The sequence below is a fragment of the Marmota marmota genome, unplaced genomic scaffold, assembly GCF_001458135.2.
Source record: "Marmota marmota marmota unplaced genomic scaffold, marMar, whole genome shotgun sequence".
NCBI classification, from domain to species: Eukaryota; Metazoa; Chordata; class Mammalia; order Rodentia; family Sciuridae; genus Marmota; species Marmota marmota.
The window spans coordinates 11,329,257-11,348,401 of NW_026000101.1; the positions used below are offsets into that span (position 1 = coordinate 11,329,257).

General features: G+C 39.2%; 1 long non-coding RNA gene across 2 annotated transcripts; it reads left to right on the forward strand.

Annotated features, from left to right (window-relative positions):
* Nucleotides 1-1,056: 1,056 nt before the first annotated feature.
* LOC125610681 lies at nt 1,057-16,842 on the forward strand. Of its 2 annotated transcripts, none has more exons than XR_007340680.1 (3): nt 1,057-9,344; nt 12,219-12,404; nt 14,263-16,842. It is a non-coding gene; the product is annotated as an uncharacterized LOC125610681 (long non-coding RNA). The 2 variants fall into 2 exon arrangements; XR_007340679.1 differs by having other exon boundaries at nt 12,275-12,404.
* Nucleotides 16,843-19,145: the final 2,303 nt, after the last annotated feature.

Sequence of the window (19,145 nt, forward strand, 5' to 3'; positions counted from 1 at the left end):
AATAAAAACCCAGCGTGTGGAGCTCAGTGATGGGTCAATGCCAGCAAAGTAGTAGGTCAAGCTCTGAAGATTTTAGAAGCCCCAGAAAACAAAAAAATCAAAAGCCATGGTGAGGTGGAAGTTAGAATGCCCAAGCTTAATAACGAATTAATGAGTCCTATTCCCTCTAGTTTAGCGCATCATTCTAGGATGCCTGAATAGCTCCAAAAAGGGGGACAAAGTGGTGGCAGAAATGTGTGCATGTGCTGTTGGCACAAAATTCACAAGTCCTTCTCTAAGTAAATAAAACCAGTCACAAAATCATTTGCTTTGCCCTTGGGAAGACACGTGCTTTTGTGACTGCTTGGCAGATAAACCAAAATTGCCTTTAACCAAAGCATTTACTTAGGGCCATTGTACCGACGCAGCATGGGTGCCATCCAAAATCTTACATCAATTTGATGTCAGGACAAAGGCAAGAAAGAAGATGTTCCTGCTGTTTGGTGTTGGGAAAAAACCACTGTCAGGCCATGTTTAATCATGCAAACACACCTGCTTGAAAGGGGAAAATTTCACCCTTCAGAAAGATTGGTGGCTGTCTAGCACCATATGACATAACAGAATTGCTCATGACTTCTTCACTGCACTTCTTTAAGGAAGATTTTATTTTATCCTCATTTTACAGTGTGGATACAGAGAGGTTAAGTAACACCTCAGGATATTACAAGCCTAATAAGGATTGAAGCTAAAATATACACTAGGTCCATGAGGCTCCCAAGGCAGAGGGCGCTCTACCATACTAATTCCTTTTCCTAAACAACACTTGTCTAGGATAGTCAGGCTATTGATATGTGGGAAGAAGAAAGTACTAAAATATTTACCCTAAATCATTACTATGAATTAAATACCTAAAATAATGGAGCCTCAGGGTAAAAAGATATCCCATAAGCCATTTAAGTCAAGTGTTCAACCTATGCTAACAATTTTAGAAAAGTGCTTGGATATAGTTTTCAAAACAATTTTTAAAAAATAGATAAATAAAATAAAGGTATGATTGTGTCTATTTTTACATGGTGCTGTGGATCTAACCCAGTGCCTCACACATGCTTGGCAAGTGCTTTACCACTGAGCCTCAAACCCAGCCCCACAGTTTTAAAAAATAATAATTTCCAGACAAATAGTTTCAAGGTCTGGTAATATCCCCTGATAAGACTCTGCTCTCCTTACTATAGCTTATATTTTGAATGCTTCCTGTGAGTTAGGCAGAGCTATGTTCAAGAGGATTGACGTAATGAATGCCCATGATAATCTTACATGGCAGGCATGCACTATTGTCAATCAACTCATTTTATGAATAAGGAAACTGAGGCTTTAAGTAGTTGCATAGCTTGTCCAAGGTCAGACAACCAGATGGATACAAATCCAATTTATTAATGTGGTTTTTAAAGGATAACGAGAGTCTTAACAGAAGTATCCAGTAGCCTAATACTTCTTTCAGTCTAATGCATGCTCAAACTCCTTCTCTTTGGTTTGCTAGAGCCAGAACTTCTTGGAATAACTGAGGCAACATGTTAACTACCATGTACTGACCCTATATTTGAACACCCACAGTGAACAAAAACATGCTTCCAGATTGCTCTACTTGCAGGCAACTCTGATGATCAGAAAATCATACTTGTATTCAGCTGATAGTGCAATTCATTTAGGAAACTTCTTCTTGTATCTCTTGCAGGTCAAGGGCGAAAACCATGCTGATGAAGTGACATTACCAAAGGCAAAGAGGTTTAATGCTATTCATTGAAGCACAAGTGATCTTGAAGGAAATTGAGAGAGATTCCTTTTCAAGGACAGCTTTAATAGCTGAAGGAGTATAATGCTTTATATCCAGTCAACGGTCCTGCTACAGACAACTTGTCACACTAAGTAGTTACATTTTTTTTTTTAATATTTCAATGACATTTTGAGTGGATAGAATAGGCTAGAGTGACTGAGGAAGTTAGGAACTTTTTTCTTTTGAACTTACATTTGCATTTAACTTGCAATTCTTTCCAGTCCTATGATTTTTGTATAAATATTTGTGGAATCTTGATGGATAATTAGATCATCCTTTATCCAGGAATTTGTCCAAATTTTCTGCTCTCCCATTAAAGCTGAGTATTTTGCTGGTCTTTGGTCCATGTTAAACAAGTAACCATTCTAATAGCTTTAGAGGTCACATATAAAATCCTCATTTTTTAATGCATACACCATGAAATTAATGATGTTTACTTTTGAACAAAAGTTTAAAGATTTGAATCACATGATAAAATGTATTTCCTGCCTAAAAGCTTTCATTTTGATTGCAGAGTGATAAAGTACCAAATGCCCCCAAAGTAAATATAGCATAAAGCACTATGAACACTTTGCATCATCATCCAAGCAGGAGGATATGCAGGTATCTTCCTGAGGTCCCCACACAATCCTTAGCAGTGGAGATTACCATCCTGTTTTACTGTGAAAGAAACTGAGAAATAGAACAGCCAACTAACCAGATCAGCATTATGTAGTAACTAAGCAAAAATAGTCCTCAAACCAGGTCCTCAGAGATAAATACTTCTCTAATTAGAAGGCAGCTAGCTTGCAACTACTCACAGGGGATTAAAGCCACTTTCCTTTTGTTCTTCCTGGATCTAACAGACTACTCTCCCCAGCTTTAGAAACTCAAATATGTACCAAGTTCTTTCACTTACCCTCCATTTGGGTTCTTAGTCCTTAAACTAATGCAATCACTACTATCAAAATCATTTCTTAGTCCATTTTTTTCCAGCACTACCATGTCTCAATAAGCAAAATAATTCCTCTATGAAAAAATCTTAAATTATAGTCTTAAGGGTCCAGCTCTGATTCTTAGTCCCTGGAAAACGAGATGCAAAAGTTTAATTATCGGTGCACAGCTTGGAACACAATGGTTGCTCATTTCAACCCTCTCAGTTCCTATTGGTGCCCTTCTTCCTCGTAGGCATATTTCACATGACATAAGTGACCCCTTTCTCATTCTTGTCTTTCTACACACTCTTCTTTTGCATAACAGCTGACTCGCCATCTCTTCCCACTTGTTCTCTTTTAGCCTTTCTCTTTTTCTCTACAAGCCACAATTTCTTCGTAGGACCTTTCAAAATATATAAAGTAAGATAGGCACTGAGGTTAAAAGGTCAAATAAAATAAGGCTTATAATCCCCAACACAGTCTTGGACTCCACCTCTGCTCAGCAGTGGCACCATGTCCCACTCCTCAGAGGAAAACATGTTGAAATATTTTGTTTCTCCTGATATTTAGTAGCAAGTTTCACACATTAAAGAGGAGGTAATGGAATTCATATTATTAGGGAGGGAAAAATCATTTTGAATCAAACTACAAAGAAAAAGTTTCAAAAGAAACTATGTTGCCACCGTCTAAACTACCACTCAAGTCTCTTAAATCAAGACAACTCAAAACAGGGTAAACTTGCCAGGCGGGGTGGTACACACCTGTGATCCCAGCAGCTCAGAAGGTTGAGACAGGAGGATCTCGAGTTCAAAGCCAGCCTCAGCAACAGCAAGGCAGTAGTAATAAGCGACTCAGTGAGACCCTGTCTCTAAATGAAATACAAAATAAGGCTGAGGATGTGGATCAATGGTTGAGTGCCCCCAAATTCAATCTCAGGTAGAAAAAAATATGGGATCAAGCATCATTGAAATTATATTATCAAGTATATATGTAAGATGGGAGAGAGTTTTTAATCCTGTAGATTTCTATTTAGACACATGTTGATTTAACATTGAGAACATATGACAAAGAGATAAAACAAATTTAGCACACATAAGCTTATTACAGAAGAGGTAATGAAGAGTCTATTCAACCCCATGCCTTCATTCATTCATACAGTTGAAAAGTCAATCTTCCAAACCATAGGAGAAGCTGTTGGTGCACAGCATGTGTCCTTGAACCTTACTACTTCAATTGACCTGCCCAACTCCCACAGGTACAGAATCTGCAACATCTTTCTCTTTACCTGGGACCATTTTACCTGAAGCAGAGAGTGTTTGCTCAGCTACCTGCAATGGAGGTTGAAAGTGCCAGGAAACTAAAACTTGTAAAAGCAGCCTTCATCCAAAGTCTCATGGTAACTGGGGGTGATGCTCCAGCTCCCTGGGCCCTTGGGTGAGAAAACTCTGAGCCATGCATCTTATACTGGTCCAGACGTTCCCCGTGGGGTTAAGCTCCAGTCACTCACAGTGGCAGCTGGCTTGATCCTTTGTTGGTGGTCTTCCTTCACTGTCTCACTTTTCTACTCCATGACTAATATTTCCTATTCTTTCCAAAGAAACCAGTTATACTAGCTTTATTTTCTCATAGTTTGGATCTGTATTGAAATGTGCCAAGACAAAGACCAGCTTCTTTACTTAAATTCTGGTCCTATCATCTCCCTTCTCTCTCTTTTCCAGTCTCTTCTCTTGCTCAATAAAGAAGCTCTTCCTCTTCCAGCAGTCTTTCTAACTTCCCCTCCCCCTTCTTTCCCATTCAATCTAAAGAGTGCTACATATGTTGTCATTTCCCCCATCTCTACTAATTGCAATCTGGCTTCTGTACCCATCTCTCCATTGAAACCCTTTTCACCAAATGTCAACAATGACCTTCTAAATGCTGAATCCAACTAACACTTTCTGACCTTAATTTACTTGATTTCTCTGTAATGTGTGATGCTGCTGAAATCATCTTCAAGTTTCATTTACCTTGACTTTTGCAAAATCACTCTTGATTTCCCCCTGATATTTCTGATGATTCCTTTGCAGCCTGTTTTGCCGGATTCTATTATTCTGCAAACTATTTAAATATTGATGTTCCCCAGGGTTTTCTTTGCAGACATCTTTTTTTCCTGGGGAATTTTCCTGTTAGTCATGTGCTAAAACATACTAACAATGTGCTGATACCAATCAAATCCATATGTTCAGCATTATTATTCTGAATTTAGACACATGGACCCAACCACCCCTCTGAACATATTTACTGAATGTTTTTAGGCACTAAAAAATCCATATGTCCAAGAATGAACTTGGTGCAAATCTCCTGTAATCTTTACCTTATTGAAAGCTCCAAATATCCAGTGGCCCATTCTCACTCTCAAGAATCGTGACCAACTAACAAATGAATTTTACCTCAGAAATATTTCTCAAATATGCACTCTCTGCTTTCCATCTCCATTATCACAGAAAAAAAATCAAAGAAAGTATGGAACAAGAAGTGTAAATCACATTAGATATTTAAAATCTGACATTTCAAATCTGTCATTATAATAGCTCATTATAATCCCTCATTATCTCCCTCATATGGTATGATAACCTCCTATTTGGGTTTCTTATCTCCAGGCTTTAAGCCAACCACCAAATCCATCCTCAAGCCTGTTGTCAAAGGATCTTTCTCAAATAAGTGGGACTACTTCAATGTCAGGCTCACCAGCACATACAAAGTAAAGTTCAAGCCTCTTTACATGTCATGCAGGGACCTTTCTTAACTCTGCTGATTGCTTGCTATTCAGAATCACTTACAGTTGAAAATACTTAGGCGATGGCTCTCCTTAGCTTTTGAACTCCAGCTATTTCATCTATCTGGAAAGACTTTCCCTCTCCTTATCTGCCCATCGACATCTTATTCATTCATTAAAATCTCCCCTGGGTCTTCCCTTTCTGTGCTTCCCTGATCCTGCAAGACAGAATTAATCATTATGTCTTTGATTTTACTGCTGTTCCTTGGCTATGACACTTCTATGACATGCATCATATCAAATTCTATTTGTTGGCTTCTGTGGCTATTTCTAATACTAGATGGCAAACCCCTCCATCCACAACCAACTCAAGACCTCATGTCAAATGCTGGTACCAGTGAACAGTGCACAGTCTGTGTGCTTGTTAGTCAACAATTATGTGTTCTGAATAACCATCTTCTGTGCTAGATGCAGGTTCCATGAGAACAAGGTCAATATCTGTTTTGTTCACTGCTGTAACCCTAGTGCCATGTTTGAGAGAGGAAGTCCTCAATAAACATACTCCCTAAATCATTAACTCCTTATAGCTTATTAATCCTTATACTCTAGTTTGATAGTCCTGGTCCATGGAAGGCATCAATAAATGTTGCTCAATTGTTCAAATGTTGAATATTTAAATAGTTGCCCTATTCAAGTGACACAGGAAAAAAGCAAATCAAGTGCTTTTGGACATAAACTCTCATTTTTCTTTGCATAATTTTGCATATTTCTGCCTGTTCACCATTATTTTTGGAATATGAATAAATCAAGAAGCCTGATGGTGAATTAGACTCAGAGTAGTCACAGTGGCAAATAGGGTGTTTTGTCATGCCAACTTGAATGGATTTACAAAAGCTGCTTTAAATTTTTAATTGAGAAAGATTCTGGGGCCATGTTTGATCTCAATATCAAGTCTACGTCAACAAATTAGCACTCCTTTGTGAGTTCAGCAAGAGGGAAATAGCTATATCAGTGCTACATAACCATCGATCTTCTGAAAACCAAAAAGAGGGGAGGTGGCAGTAACAACTATACCAAGGATGGGTACATGTGCAAGCATTTATCTAGAATACCAGAAAACCTGGCAAATTAGCTCATCACTTGATAGGATGTTGCTCTGCTCTTCCATCTTAATTTAGACTATTTTAAAGCAACAAGTCCCGTTTCTCCATTTCTGCAACAGCGGATACCTTCCCCTTAGTGATTTTCTTTCACTCTACACTGTTCTATTCTTCTAAACTAACATTTTCCTTTGAACATAAGTACAAATATTGAAGCCAAATCAATAAAAAGGCCTTTGAGTAAGCCAGCAAGTAAGTCTCTTAAGATGACCCAGATTTATACAAATTCTGTTCTACAGTAAATGTTACCATCTTTATTTAAATATTGTCCTACATTTTTAAAGTTGTTTCTTATCCTGAAAAGGGTTTCGAAGAGTTACACAGCTGAATCATAATGGTATCAAATATCCACTACTTTGGTGTGATTTGGTTCATAGACTTTACTTCTATTAACCACACAAGGATTTTTCATCCGATTTGACCTTAAAAAACATATCATCAGGACCTTCACAGAAGATGAAAAGTGTTTTCATTTAACTCGGTCCTCTCAAATATCACACTTTGAAATGACTATGAAGGGAGGAAATCCATTTAATTGGAAACGGCAATGCTGCCCAACTCCCCAGCACAACAGAGCAATACCGTGAAATGTGGAGGCTATTGAGAGCCAGCACACGTTCATCAGCACTCGCGGGGGAAGCAGACTGCACCCAGAGCAAGAGCCACTGCCCTCCCTGTAAGGCCTGCTGAAATGGCATTTTGCTTGAGGCAATAAGGTCTGGGGACACAAGCATCATAAAAGAATCAGGTCATATCCTGACAGATCAGCAGGAAGGCGGATCTGAAGAGAAACAGGAACTGAATGGCTCTTGCCATGGTCCACAGCACAACTGCCTTTTCATAGAGATTGTTAGAGGAAAACAGGGTGATGGATGGACAAGAGGCAGCAGACCCCAGATCATGATGCTTAGGTCTGTGCTGAAACCATACCAGATTCTAGAACGACAAAAACTAAAGTCAGGTGCTTAAGGGTTAAATAAATAAATAAATAAATAACAAGCAAACAAACCAAACACACAAAAGATACATGGTTTTATGAGAAGGCATTTGACACCAGAAGGCTCAGCTCAACCTACAGAATGAGCCAACTTAGTGATTTTCTTTCACTCTACACTGTTTTATTCTTCTAAAATGAGTGTCCCAAGTCAAAAATAATTAATAATCAAAAAGGCATCAACTGACCCAGGCATGAAAGCTACAAAAATAAAGCATGAAAAATTAAACCAAACAAAAGCTAAATCCCCACAACAACAAAAAAGAAAATGGATGAAGATCAAGTAACACAATATGAAAGGAACAGTTCCCCAAATAAATTCCAGTGGACACAAAAATATTACCAATCGCTGTAGAAAGAGCTCTAAGAAGATATAGAGGATTTCAAATGGCTGAGTATTATAAGATTATAGAAGATAATAAAAAAAAAAGGAGTGAGTTAGCTATGTTCAAAAAAGGACCTGGAAAAGAAAAATAATAACATGATGAATGAAAGCCCCACTAAAAGCACAAACATAAAATAAACACAACTAAAAACAGAGTCATGGTGAAGAGGCTTGAAAAAAATGACACAAAACAACAGAAAAGATGTTAGCATGACTATAAAGGAGATAGGAACGCAAGACAAAGGAAATCTGACATACCTATAATTGCTGTTGCTGAGAAAGAGAACAGAAACAATGATGTGATAAAAATATTCAAAAATATAAAAAAAGAAAATGATACTAGAATAAAGGTTTGAAACCAGAGATTTAAAAAGGCATACCTTTCCCCCAAAAAGCCTGATAAAGTACAGATGATGTGGCTGAACTCCAAAGATTAAAAGAAAAGCTATCCACCTCTAAAAAGCAAAGAGAAAAAATCATTATATTGACTACTGACTTCTTTCTAGCTACAGTAAATATGGAATACAGTGAAGCAAAATGGGAAAATTCCTAAAGAGTAGAAAATGTGCCCCTATAATTTCATAACTAGCTAAATTATTCTCATTCTTGATTGCCTCTAGAGCACAGCATGTATGGGACTCACTGGGCAAAGGTGAGGCCACCAAGGATCCCAGGTGGACTATCAGATCACCGGAAGGACTGTGTGGCTTTGTAGAATACTAGAATCTCATGGATAATCTTAGGGAGTACATTAAAGGGTAATGATTACAAAGTAAGTGGTTTTTAAAGGCAGAGTTCTTAAGAAATCTTCATGTTATGTATCCACTCATTCCTTCATTCAACAAATATTTGAGTCCTTATTATGTTCCAGTATCTATACTTTATTCATTTAATTTAGGATATAAGAACTATAGCATTTTCTGGTAATTGCTACTATTTACCATAACTCTGAAAGAATGCCTTCTACCTCTGAAATATGTGGGAAACACAGGAAGAATATGACAATTGGTCATAATTCTGTGAAGCAAATTCCTGCAAAAATACATAACACCAGTACTTATTACCAAAATATTTCCAATGCAAATTTTAAAATATAAAGATCTTCATAAAATTTTCAATAAATTGTGATGAGAGTTTAGTGGTGGGAGATATCACTTCAGACAGCAGGAAGGGGAGGACCTCTAATGAAAGGTTTATGGTAACTGGCATTTGAGTTACAGGTTGATTTGGACATTTGGAATGAGAGAATGAATTCCAACCAGGAGAAATTCTGTGAAAAAAGAAATGGGGAAAGTTCTGGATATGTCCTGGAATAGAGAATGTCAGGTAGGTGTATTAGTCTATATGCTGTTATAACAAAAATACCTAAGGCCAGGTGCTTTACTAAGAAAAGAGGTTTACTTAGATCACAGAGTCAGAGCATGGCACTAGATTCTATTCAGCTCTGCTGAGGGCTTCATAGCTGATAGTATTACAATGGTAGGAGCATATATGAAAGTGAACACAAGAAGTCAGGGCCACCGTCTTAAAATGAGGAAATGAGAGAATGTGTGTTTGGGCAGGTAGGGAAGTGGTGATCTAAATCTCAAGTCTGGTGACTGTGAGTTGCTAGTAGCAATGTATTTCCTCAGTCTTTCAGGGCTTTTGGCAGGAGTTTTGTCTGCAAATACCTCATTGCTAAGCCAAGTGAATGCAGGATAAGCTTACAGTCGGATAACCAGGAGAGTCTGAGATTCCTCAAACCAGAACAGGGGCCCCAGAAAATGCAATAGAAGAGAGACACAAAGGGGATCAGAGCACAGGGGCATTAACTGTCTGTGGGTCCCAGCAAGGCAGGCTCCTGAGGAGGAAGTAGGCGAGACCCAAGGTGAGGGAATTTGGCACCCAGACTCCACTCAGAGCAGAGAGACCAGTGCCAGCCGAACTCTGCACACGTAAGGTCTTCTCCTCATGGCTGCTCTCAGGTGAGTGGGTGTGCAAACTTGACTTTAGTTATAACCATGGTGTTCAGGACACCTTGAGCCAGGAAAAAGACAACACCTTAGATATGGCCCTGAGAATGGCCTTTGAGATCAAAACCCACTTGGGCTTATATTGCATTTTAGCCACTACTGGGTGATATTAGGCAAATGACTGAATTACACTGACCTTGCCTTCAATATCAATCTCTCACAGCATCCTTGTGGGGATTTCACAAAATAAAAGCCTGAGATGCACAACCCAGTGGTAAAGGGCACCGGACTCCCTCCCCCACACGGCAGTGTGCCTGCTGCTCTCTCTAGCTGCTGGCTTCCCTCCAGACCCTCACCCCTGATTCCTGAAGCTACATCTCCTCTCACCTCCATGTGTGTCCTCTCCCCTTCTCTGGAAGTCCTTTCCCTTTATCCTGCTTCCTGAATCTCTCTCCTCCTTAATTTTGCTCTCCATTCTTAGCTGCCAAGTATCTGTCCCTCTTGTCCTTTTTTTTTTTTTTTTGCTATTCTGCTCCTCCCTTCTATGAAGCTATGACTAAAAAGACTCAGGAGGAGCCAGAAAACCACTTAGGGCAAAGCTTTCCTCCTTGGTATCGTCCCAGGCATTAAGAAGGAACATTGGCCTGTGTGGACTCCAACTGCCTACTTCCTAAAGCCCACCCCATGACAGAAAATGGAATTTCACAGAAAGCCCTTACTGTGCACACGGCAAGACACTCCTTATAAATTACCCACGACTCTGGAAATACACTAGACCCCGAGGCATGGAGTTGGCTTCTGCTCGGAGCCACAGGGAGCGACTTGTGAGTGAAGTTCCCAGGAGGCCATGACCAGCCTGTAGGCACTTCCATGCACAGCACCTCTTTTGTAGGAGTGAGAAGAGGAGTCTCTCCCAGCCCACAGAGGCAGCTCCTCTCTATTTCTACAGTTAACAAGTGACTGGGCTGTGACCACACTGTGTTAGAGCTGCCAAAGTGACGGTTTTATCCAGTAACATGATCGTAACATCATCTTTTTTTTTTTTAAAGCAACATAAATCAGAAACAGAAGTCCCTTTCAAAATTCTTAATGCTGAAGTGTAATAAGGACAAGGCTTGAAACTGCAAAATATAAGAGACAGAGTCTCTCTGTCTCCTTTCACAGCTAATTCCATGCATTTCTGAGGGCACTTTGAAGTTTCTTGGAGGCAGAACCTTGCCCTCTGACAGTGGGATAACCTTCTGCCATTCTGAGCACAGGCAGTAGGCTCTGTGCTGGGTGCGGGCAGAGAGGGGTCTTAGAGCATTTTGCTAACTGCCCTTTAGGCTCCTGTCTGAGAAAAGGGAACTCATTCCTTCTGAACCTCATGCTTAGAGCCGATTTGCTCGGCCAGTTTGTTCAGCTGAAATTTCAGTGACCTTGCTCTACCAGTTTCTAAATTCCCCAGGCAATTTCAAAGGAGAGAATAAGGAACAGCCAATTTTGAAGAATTCTCCCTTTCTTTCTGCACAGTTAACAGATCTCTTATACTGGGCTGGTTGGTCTTCTAGGGGAGATGTACATTCTACCCCATAGAACCCTCTCCAAGAAAGTTTAATATTGCTTTCTTATCAGGCATTGTTACCATTTCTTCACTCAAGACTGTTCTGAGGGCCTTTCTGTAACTACAATAATATCCTAAACCTACCTGGCCAGTCATTTATCCATTCAATATTTATTGAGCACCTGTTGTATGCAGCTCCTTTGCCCATCACTAGGAGTACAGAGCTGAATAACTATAATAATTCCTCAAGGAAAGACATGGAAAGAATTATGTTGTGCTAACAAATTATGAGAGCTACCAAAATATATAAAACATGTGCTATGGAAGCCCATTATATTAATATAATTAATATTACCATAATTGTGGGATGATGAATAGATTCTCTGAGAAAGTTACATTTAGGCAAATATTTTCTTTCTGCTTTTCTTTTTATCTATTTTCTAAATAAATGTTTAAAAAGTTGTATATATTTATTTCCTGTACATAACATGTTTTGAAAAATGCATACATTATGGAATGGCTAAGTCAGCTAATTAGCATATGTGTTACCTCTCGTATTTTTGTGGTGAGAAAACCTAAAATCTACTTTTGGTAATACATTGTTATTACCATACATTGTTATTAGCTACGGTCACCATGTTGTACTACTGATCCCTTGAATTCATTCTTCCTCTCAACTGAGATTTTGTGCCCTCTGACCAACAGCTCCTGAATACCCATCCTCTAGTGACCACCAGTTTACTCTCTGTCTCCACTACTAGAGCAACATGGATGAAACTGGAGGACATTATGCTAAGTGAAATACACCAGGCACAGAAAAACCAACACCACATGACAAGCAAGGCCTTTCTCACCATGGAGAGGAAAGAGCATTCAGGAAAGAGAAATAGTGTAAGCAGAGGTGGCAGATGAAGGTATCTGGCATATCAAAATTGCTAAAAAGGATCTGGTTGTCTAGAAGGCTCTATCTAGAAGAATGGAGAAATAAAACTGGAAATAGGCTAGATCAATTTATGGAGGAGTTAGCAAATTGTTCCTCAGGCCAGCACTTCTCAAAGTGTATCTCTGTCCATGAGCATCGACTGAGGACATGTTTGAATTCAAATTCCCATACTCTACCTATTAATTTACTAGGGCCACCATAACAAAACAGCCTGGGTGGCATCAATAGCAGAAATTTATTTTCTCATAGGTCTGGAGGCTAGAAGTCCCAAATCAAGGTGTCAGCAGGCTTGACTTCTTCTGAGGTTTCTCCCTGGCTTGCAGATGTTTTCTTCCATGGTATTCTCATCTGTACATCCGTGTGTCCTAATCTTATCCTTTTATAATACAGAAATCACTGGATTAAGTCCTACCCTAGTGACCCAGTTTATCCTAATTATTTCTTTCAATGTAATACCGCTGACTACAGGAATATTCTGAGGACTAGGTGTTAAAGCTTTAACATGAATTTGAGGGGGGACCTATTTCATCCCATAACAACATCCAGACCTACTCCATAAGAACTGGAGGGGATGGTGAGGAAGGTGACAGCCATCTTGCCTGGTAAACCCTCTGGATGATCTAGACAGACCAAGGTTTGAAATCCACTGCTGTAGGCAATGTGACCTTCTTCAAGACAGGAGTTCTTTCTGTCCAGTTCCTCAACTGAATTCTTCATTGGGAGTAAAAAATATAAAATTTTAAAAAAGACGCCAAATGAAAGAACTAAAGAAGCAATAATGGAAAACACACAAAAAGAGACAGATTAAAAAGATAAAGTTTTAGGAGAACCCAGGGAAGATTCTAGAACTATTCCTGGATTCTCATCTAGGGGAGAACATTCTTAAGTGAACTGGGGATACAGGGAAAGAGAGAGCTGAGGCAGGGTATGGGGAGGCAGGGGCAGCTGTTCTGGCCACACGTATGCTGGGACAGAGGGAAGACTAAGTCACAGTGGGATTTCCCTGGGAGTTACTGCTGGGCCAAGGAAGTCAAGCCAAGTTCAAACAAAGGCACGTGGAGCCAGGTCACATTTAAGGACAAGCTCAACTTCTGAAGCTACCTGCTAAGGATCTGGCTACCATACTAAAGAGCAAGCAAACCTTCTTTAACACATTCACTCATTGATTAACTCATTCTAAATAGATAACCGCAGAGAGAGGCGTATGGTATAGGAGGTAATAGGGCAAACTCTACAGCCAGTCTGACGAAGTTTGAATCCTCTCTCTACCACAATTGGCAGTGAGACTTGAAGTAACTTAAACTTTCTTTGCCTCAATTTACTTATATGCAAGACAAATTTTAATAAGATGTTTTCTTGGTGAAGAAGGAAGGCTAGATCACATAGTATGAGGGATGATCAGATGAACTTGGATGGAGAAATATAGTAAAGACTTGAGATAGCCACTGGGGAACAGAAAGTGGAATTGAGGACAAAAGGAGAATGAAACTAGGGCTGAAATAATAAATCTGCAGTCATATGTCTTTAGCAGGGTTATGTTTTTTTTTTTTTTTTTATTTTCTATACTGTTAGGACACAAAAGAGCAGCCCACAGAGAAAGTCAATCAAAAGCTTGATCTAGGAAATCCTTGAGTGGGTATAGGGATGAAATGTCAGGGATCTTGGTGCCAGTGACAGAGGCTCAAGAAGCAGGTAAGGATGTGTGTCTTAGTGTAGTTTTCCAATTCCAGTTACTTACATACTTAGGATTTTCCCATGTCCATGCAACTGATATATTACTAACTTTATTTTTACTTTTGTTTGCAGCACTGGGAATGAAACCCAAGGCCTTACATATGCTGGGCAAGCACTCTGCCAAGAACTACATCCCAGCTCTATAATTAATTTTAAATCAACTACTTTCATTTAGTCTTATTCCAAGAACAACTATGAAATCATGAGTTTATTATTTTCTAATCCTTATTAAATAAATGTTTTTAAATGCTTATATCTATATACAACCTAGAATCTTTCTGGCTTTCATGTGTTAGGAAAAGCCCATCATTATTGTGAAGGATCTGGGCTTTGACCTAAATTCAACTCCATCAAACAGCAGTGAGATTTGTATTTATAGTATGATTTTTGGCAAAATAATAGTGATAATATCAACCTCATATATCATAGCAAGAATAAAATAAGGTGATTCACACAAAATGCTTACCCCAGTGATTGGCCTAGAATAGATACTCAATAAATCACAGCTATTTTTGGTATATCAACATGTATAGTCCATAAGAATTTATGATGCTAATGATTAAATAACACGAGACATCATAGCTAGTACTTCACAGTCTAGAATCTTCCCTCCTGCTACAGGACATTCCCATAGGTTCTCCTAGGAGATCCATCTCTATTCTCAAGGGCTAAGAGAATGTCATGTCCTTTGTATTTGGTAACTAATGCTTATATTCTATTCAAGGAATTTTATTGAGTGAATATTCTTTCAGACAGGAAATTTCACACTTGGATCCTTTTCTCATAGGATTTCTGTCACGTGCCAGCATCATGACACCTTTAAGCAGAAAGTGCTACCTCCTGACAGACCTCAAGGTCACCATCTTCAGGGTGGCCCCCTCCACCCCTTTCTCACACTTGTGTGGCGTCTTGCTATTGCAACTTACCTTAGTCTAGCATCAATACTAGTATTCTTCCTAAGTCACTATACAGCATACATACATATCAAATTGAGGGCAGTCAGTAAGTGTTCCTATGCAGTCCAAACAATCCTGCCCACGACGCACTGGACAAATTATATGGTGAGTAATTGGTTGTCGTCTTCTTATCCCCATTTCTCCACACTACATCTAAGGGCATCACAATCTTGTCAGCTTCTTCTCTGTTGGGTTGTAATGTGTTCTTAAAAAACTGCCACGCTGTATATTCTAGAAGAGGCCATGTATTCTTCTACAACAGTTGAGATGATAGGGAACTATTTAAGTGGGAGGAAAGTCCCTGGGGTAAAAGGCTGTTCTGAAGGTACATACAGCACCCTATCCTGCAGTTCAGCCCTTGCCAATCCATGTAATAATACAAAAAACAGTTCACACCTGTCTCCATGCAACAGTTTCAATGCGGGTTTTTTTTTTCCCTTTCTTGCCAGCTTTTCAAACACCTGCATCTCTTAGGTGCAGTAATAACCAACGTAGTTGACCTCTCAGCAAACACTGAATAACTAAAGCTTGAACTTAACTCCAGTCCAGTTTGCACAAACTGTTCACTTATTAAGCTTATTTTCTGCTTCTCTAGAAACAACAAAATCCATTCTTCAAAAACAATTTTTATGAAAGTTTAAAACCTCAGTTCTTTAGGTGAAAAAAAAAGGGAGTAAAGAGAGAGGAGGTGGACAGGTGAACAATTACACCTTCCCAGCTCCTTTTGGAATCTCTCTCTCATTTGAGACTTAGAGTCACTGGCTTTGCCTCATTAATTCCACAAATGGCTCACTGGCAGATGTTCACTCCATTTGCTCAGGTGAGCGGTGGAGGCACCGTAGGGAAGACTCTCAGCTGACTGGAATCTGGACCCGATTCCAGGCCCCCAGCCCTTGGCTCTGGACCCACATCCACTTCCATCTTTTACTTCAAAATAGTTGTTCTAGGGAGAATTGCATGTGGGCGAGGGGGCTGTCTGAGAACTCTCTCTACTGCTAGTCTCGCTGTGGAAAAGAAAACTTTTCTGAAAAATTGAGCTTATTAATAGCTAGAAAATAGTCCTTCTATTGGCCAATCATATGCAACTTCCGTTTACCTTTTCATCCCTATAAAATCCAATGTAAGGACGGCACCCTCAATCTGAATGCAGAATGCCCACTCTCCATTCTCTGCTGTCACACAGTACTCTGTGGCTAACTTCTTCCTCACCATCCCATCAACCCCAAAGGGGAAAGGAACCCAGCTTCCCAGAGCTCTGCTGTAGCACTCCCATGTACCTCTGAAGCAGAAATCATCATCCTCACATGACAGAGGGTGGCCAATGATTTACCCAGGATGGCAAAGCTAAGAAGTAGCAGAGCTAGAATTTAAATCCATATTTATTTCTACTCCAAAGTTCACGTCTATCCCAGATTGTCTCCGAATGCAGAGTTTGGCAGGATCCAAGCTGACCCTCTTTCTGACCTGTGTACCTATCCTGTGGCTGGTACACAGTGGTCTTCTTTTCATATGGGGGGTGGGCAGAGAGAGTTCCAGCAGTTCTGTTTTTATTATTATAATTAATTTCAACTATTTAATGTTTCCTAAGTATCATTTTTTCTGTTTCCAAAAGATGATGAGATATGGATTTATTTCACAACAGATTTATTTTAAATAGCTGACCAATTACAAAATTAATTGCTTTGTCATGTGGCCTCTTGGGATAAATGTATTCTAAAGGTAGAGAACTGGGTTCACCACTGCATGGGGTATTAGTCATGTTTGGCTATTCCTCCACATCCCTGAAAGAATCCAGCATTATTGTCTCCCATTACCTGAGACCTGTGAGAGCATGCATTGCCCACATTAATGAGGGGTGTATGCTTAATTCTTTAAATACATATAGAAAAAGTCATCTCTTGACACCCCATTATCACCAAAAGTATGATGAGGAGAGAAATTCTGACAGATCAGTCTTCAGAAATTGGGCCTACAGTTCTTTGCCTATTAGAATTGATTGAGGGTTCTGTCCTTACATTAGCTTCTTACATTTGGTTATTCTAAAGACATTCAAAAAGCTATCATGATTTTTGGATTTAAAGCAGAAGCAAAGAGAAATTCTCATTAGTTGTGTGTCTCTGTGTGTACACAGTGCTAGACCTTGTACTTCATTTTATTTAATCCTTACAACAATTATAGGAGCTAAGAGCATAAACCTTGGAGTCAGATCATCTTGTGTTTGCATCCAAGCCCTGCCTCTCACTAGCTGTGTGACCTCTGGTGAGTTACTTCACTCTGCCTGATTTCTTCATTTGTAAAATGGTGGTTATCATACTTAGCCTGCAGCACTGTGATGAGGAATAAATAAAATAATATTTGTAAAGCATTTAACTCCACACCCAGCAATTGTTCAAATTCATTAATTCTTTAAATACATATAGAAAAATATAAAATGTCAATCTAGACAACCTATTTATATCAGGTACAGCTCTAGTCTTGGGAGATAAAGCAGTAAATGAAACACAGCTTTTGAAAAGCTGTGCATTTTAACATTCAGAAATATGATTGTGACTTTTAAGAACCCGGTGTGTTACAAAGTAGATATTACTGGCCTCAGTTTACAATGAGGAAATTGAGACTTAGGGATTCATTTCTCCAAATCACCTCAGTGTCAGGAGAATGGGTCTGTACTGATCCGTAGCTTACTTTCCATGATACCAGTTATCATGGGCAATATGAAAGAGTTGTTATAATGATTGCATATTCATAACTTAATTATGCATATGCAGGAAGGTGATAGAATAAATGAGGCTGTGTGTGAATTATCACTATCTCTGTGCCATGTGGATAGCCTGGTAGAGCAGAAAATCTCAGAATTTACAGTGAGAGGATGTAGATTTAAATTCTGACTTTGCCACCTACAAATAACTTGATTTCTTGAACCTATCTGTTCATCCACACAGTAGGGATAACAGCATACTCACAGGGCTATCTTGGGGATCAAATGATGCATGGATGCTCAGGAACTTTGTAAAGCCAAATATGTTATGAAAAAGAATGTTATCATGACCATTTCAGAGGCAGACTATTTTCTCTCATTGCATCTTAGCCAGTTATATTCTCAAGATAACATAATACTAAGTGTCACAGACTGCTCTTTAGAGCCTTTTGTGATCAGTACACCCAGGATTGCCCTACACAGTATGCAGGCTTTGCCTTGCACAGGACACCCAATTGAGAAGGCTAAGGATAGCTAAACACAGCCCACTCTGTTCACCAACCTGTTCACCCTAAAATGAAGGACCCAGAGAGACTGCGACCTTTTTAAAAATTTGCTCAAAGACAGAGTATGGGCTAATAGTAATTATACATTGTAATTCATCTTTTCTTTTTCCATCTATTTCTACTACTTATTTCTTGTCCCTCCAAATTCCATTCCTACTGACCTGTGCTCTTCTTACTTCTGCCTTTCTCAATCACCAGTACTTTAAAACACCATGATAACTCTCCCTGCCAGATGCTTGTCTTCTTGACTGTGTTTTCCAAACCCATCATACCAAGAATCATTCTATCTATATCTGCTCCCCATTCTGCCAGTCTACCCTGGACTGCTTTTAAGATCAATAGGACTAGATAGGGCAGAGGGATGGGAGGGAAAAGGAGTGGGCAGGGGGTTAGCAATGATGGTGGAATTTGATGGTGGAATTGGATCATTATCCAAAGTACGTGTATGAAGACACGAATTGCTGTCAACATACTTTATATACAGAGATATTACATGTATACAGCACAATTTTTTCATAAGAATTATAATGCATTCCACCATTTTTTTAAATAAATAAAAAAGAAGGAAAAAAAGATCAATAGGAGTAGGCTCAGTGAAAAGAGCAAAAGGGCAGGTGCCCACATTCAAGTCCTTCTCATGCAACTTTTGTATGCTTACACATACAAAAGTACACAGAGCTTTTAAAAGCAAGCATAACAATAAATGCGGTTCACAAAGAAACATGGATTACCTGT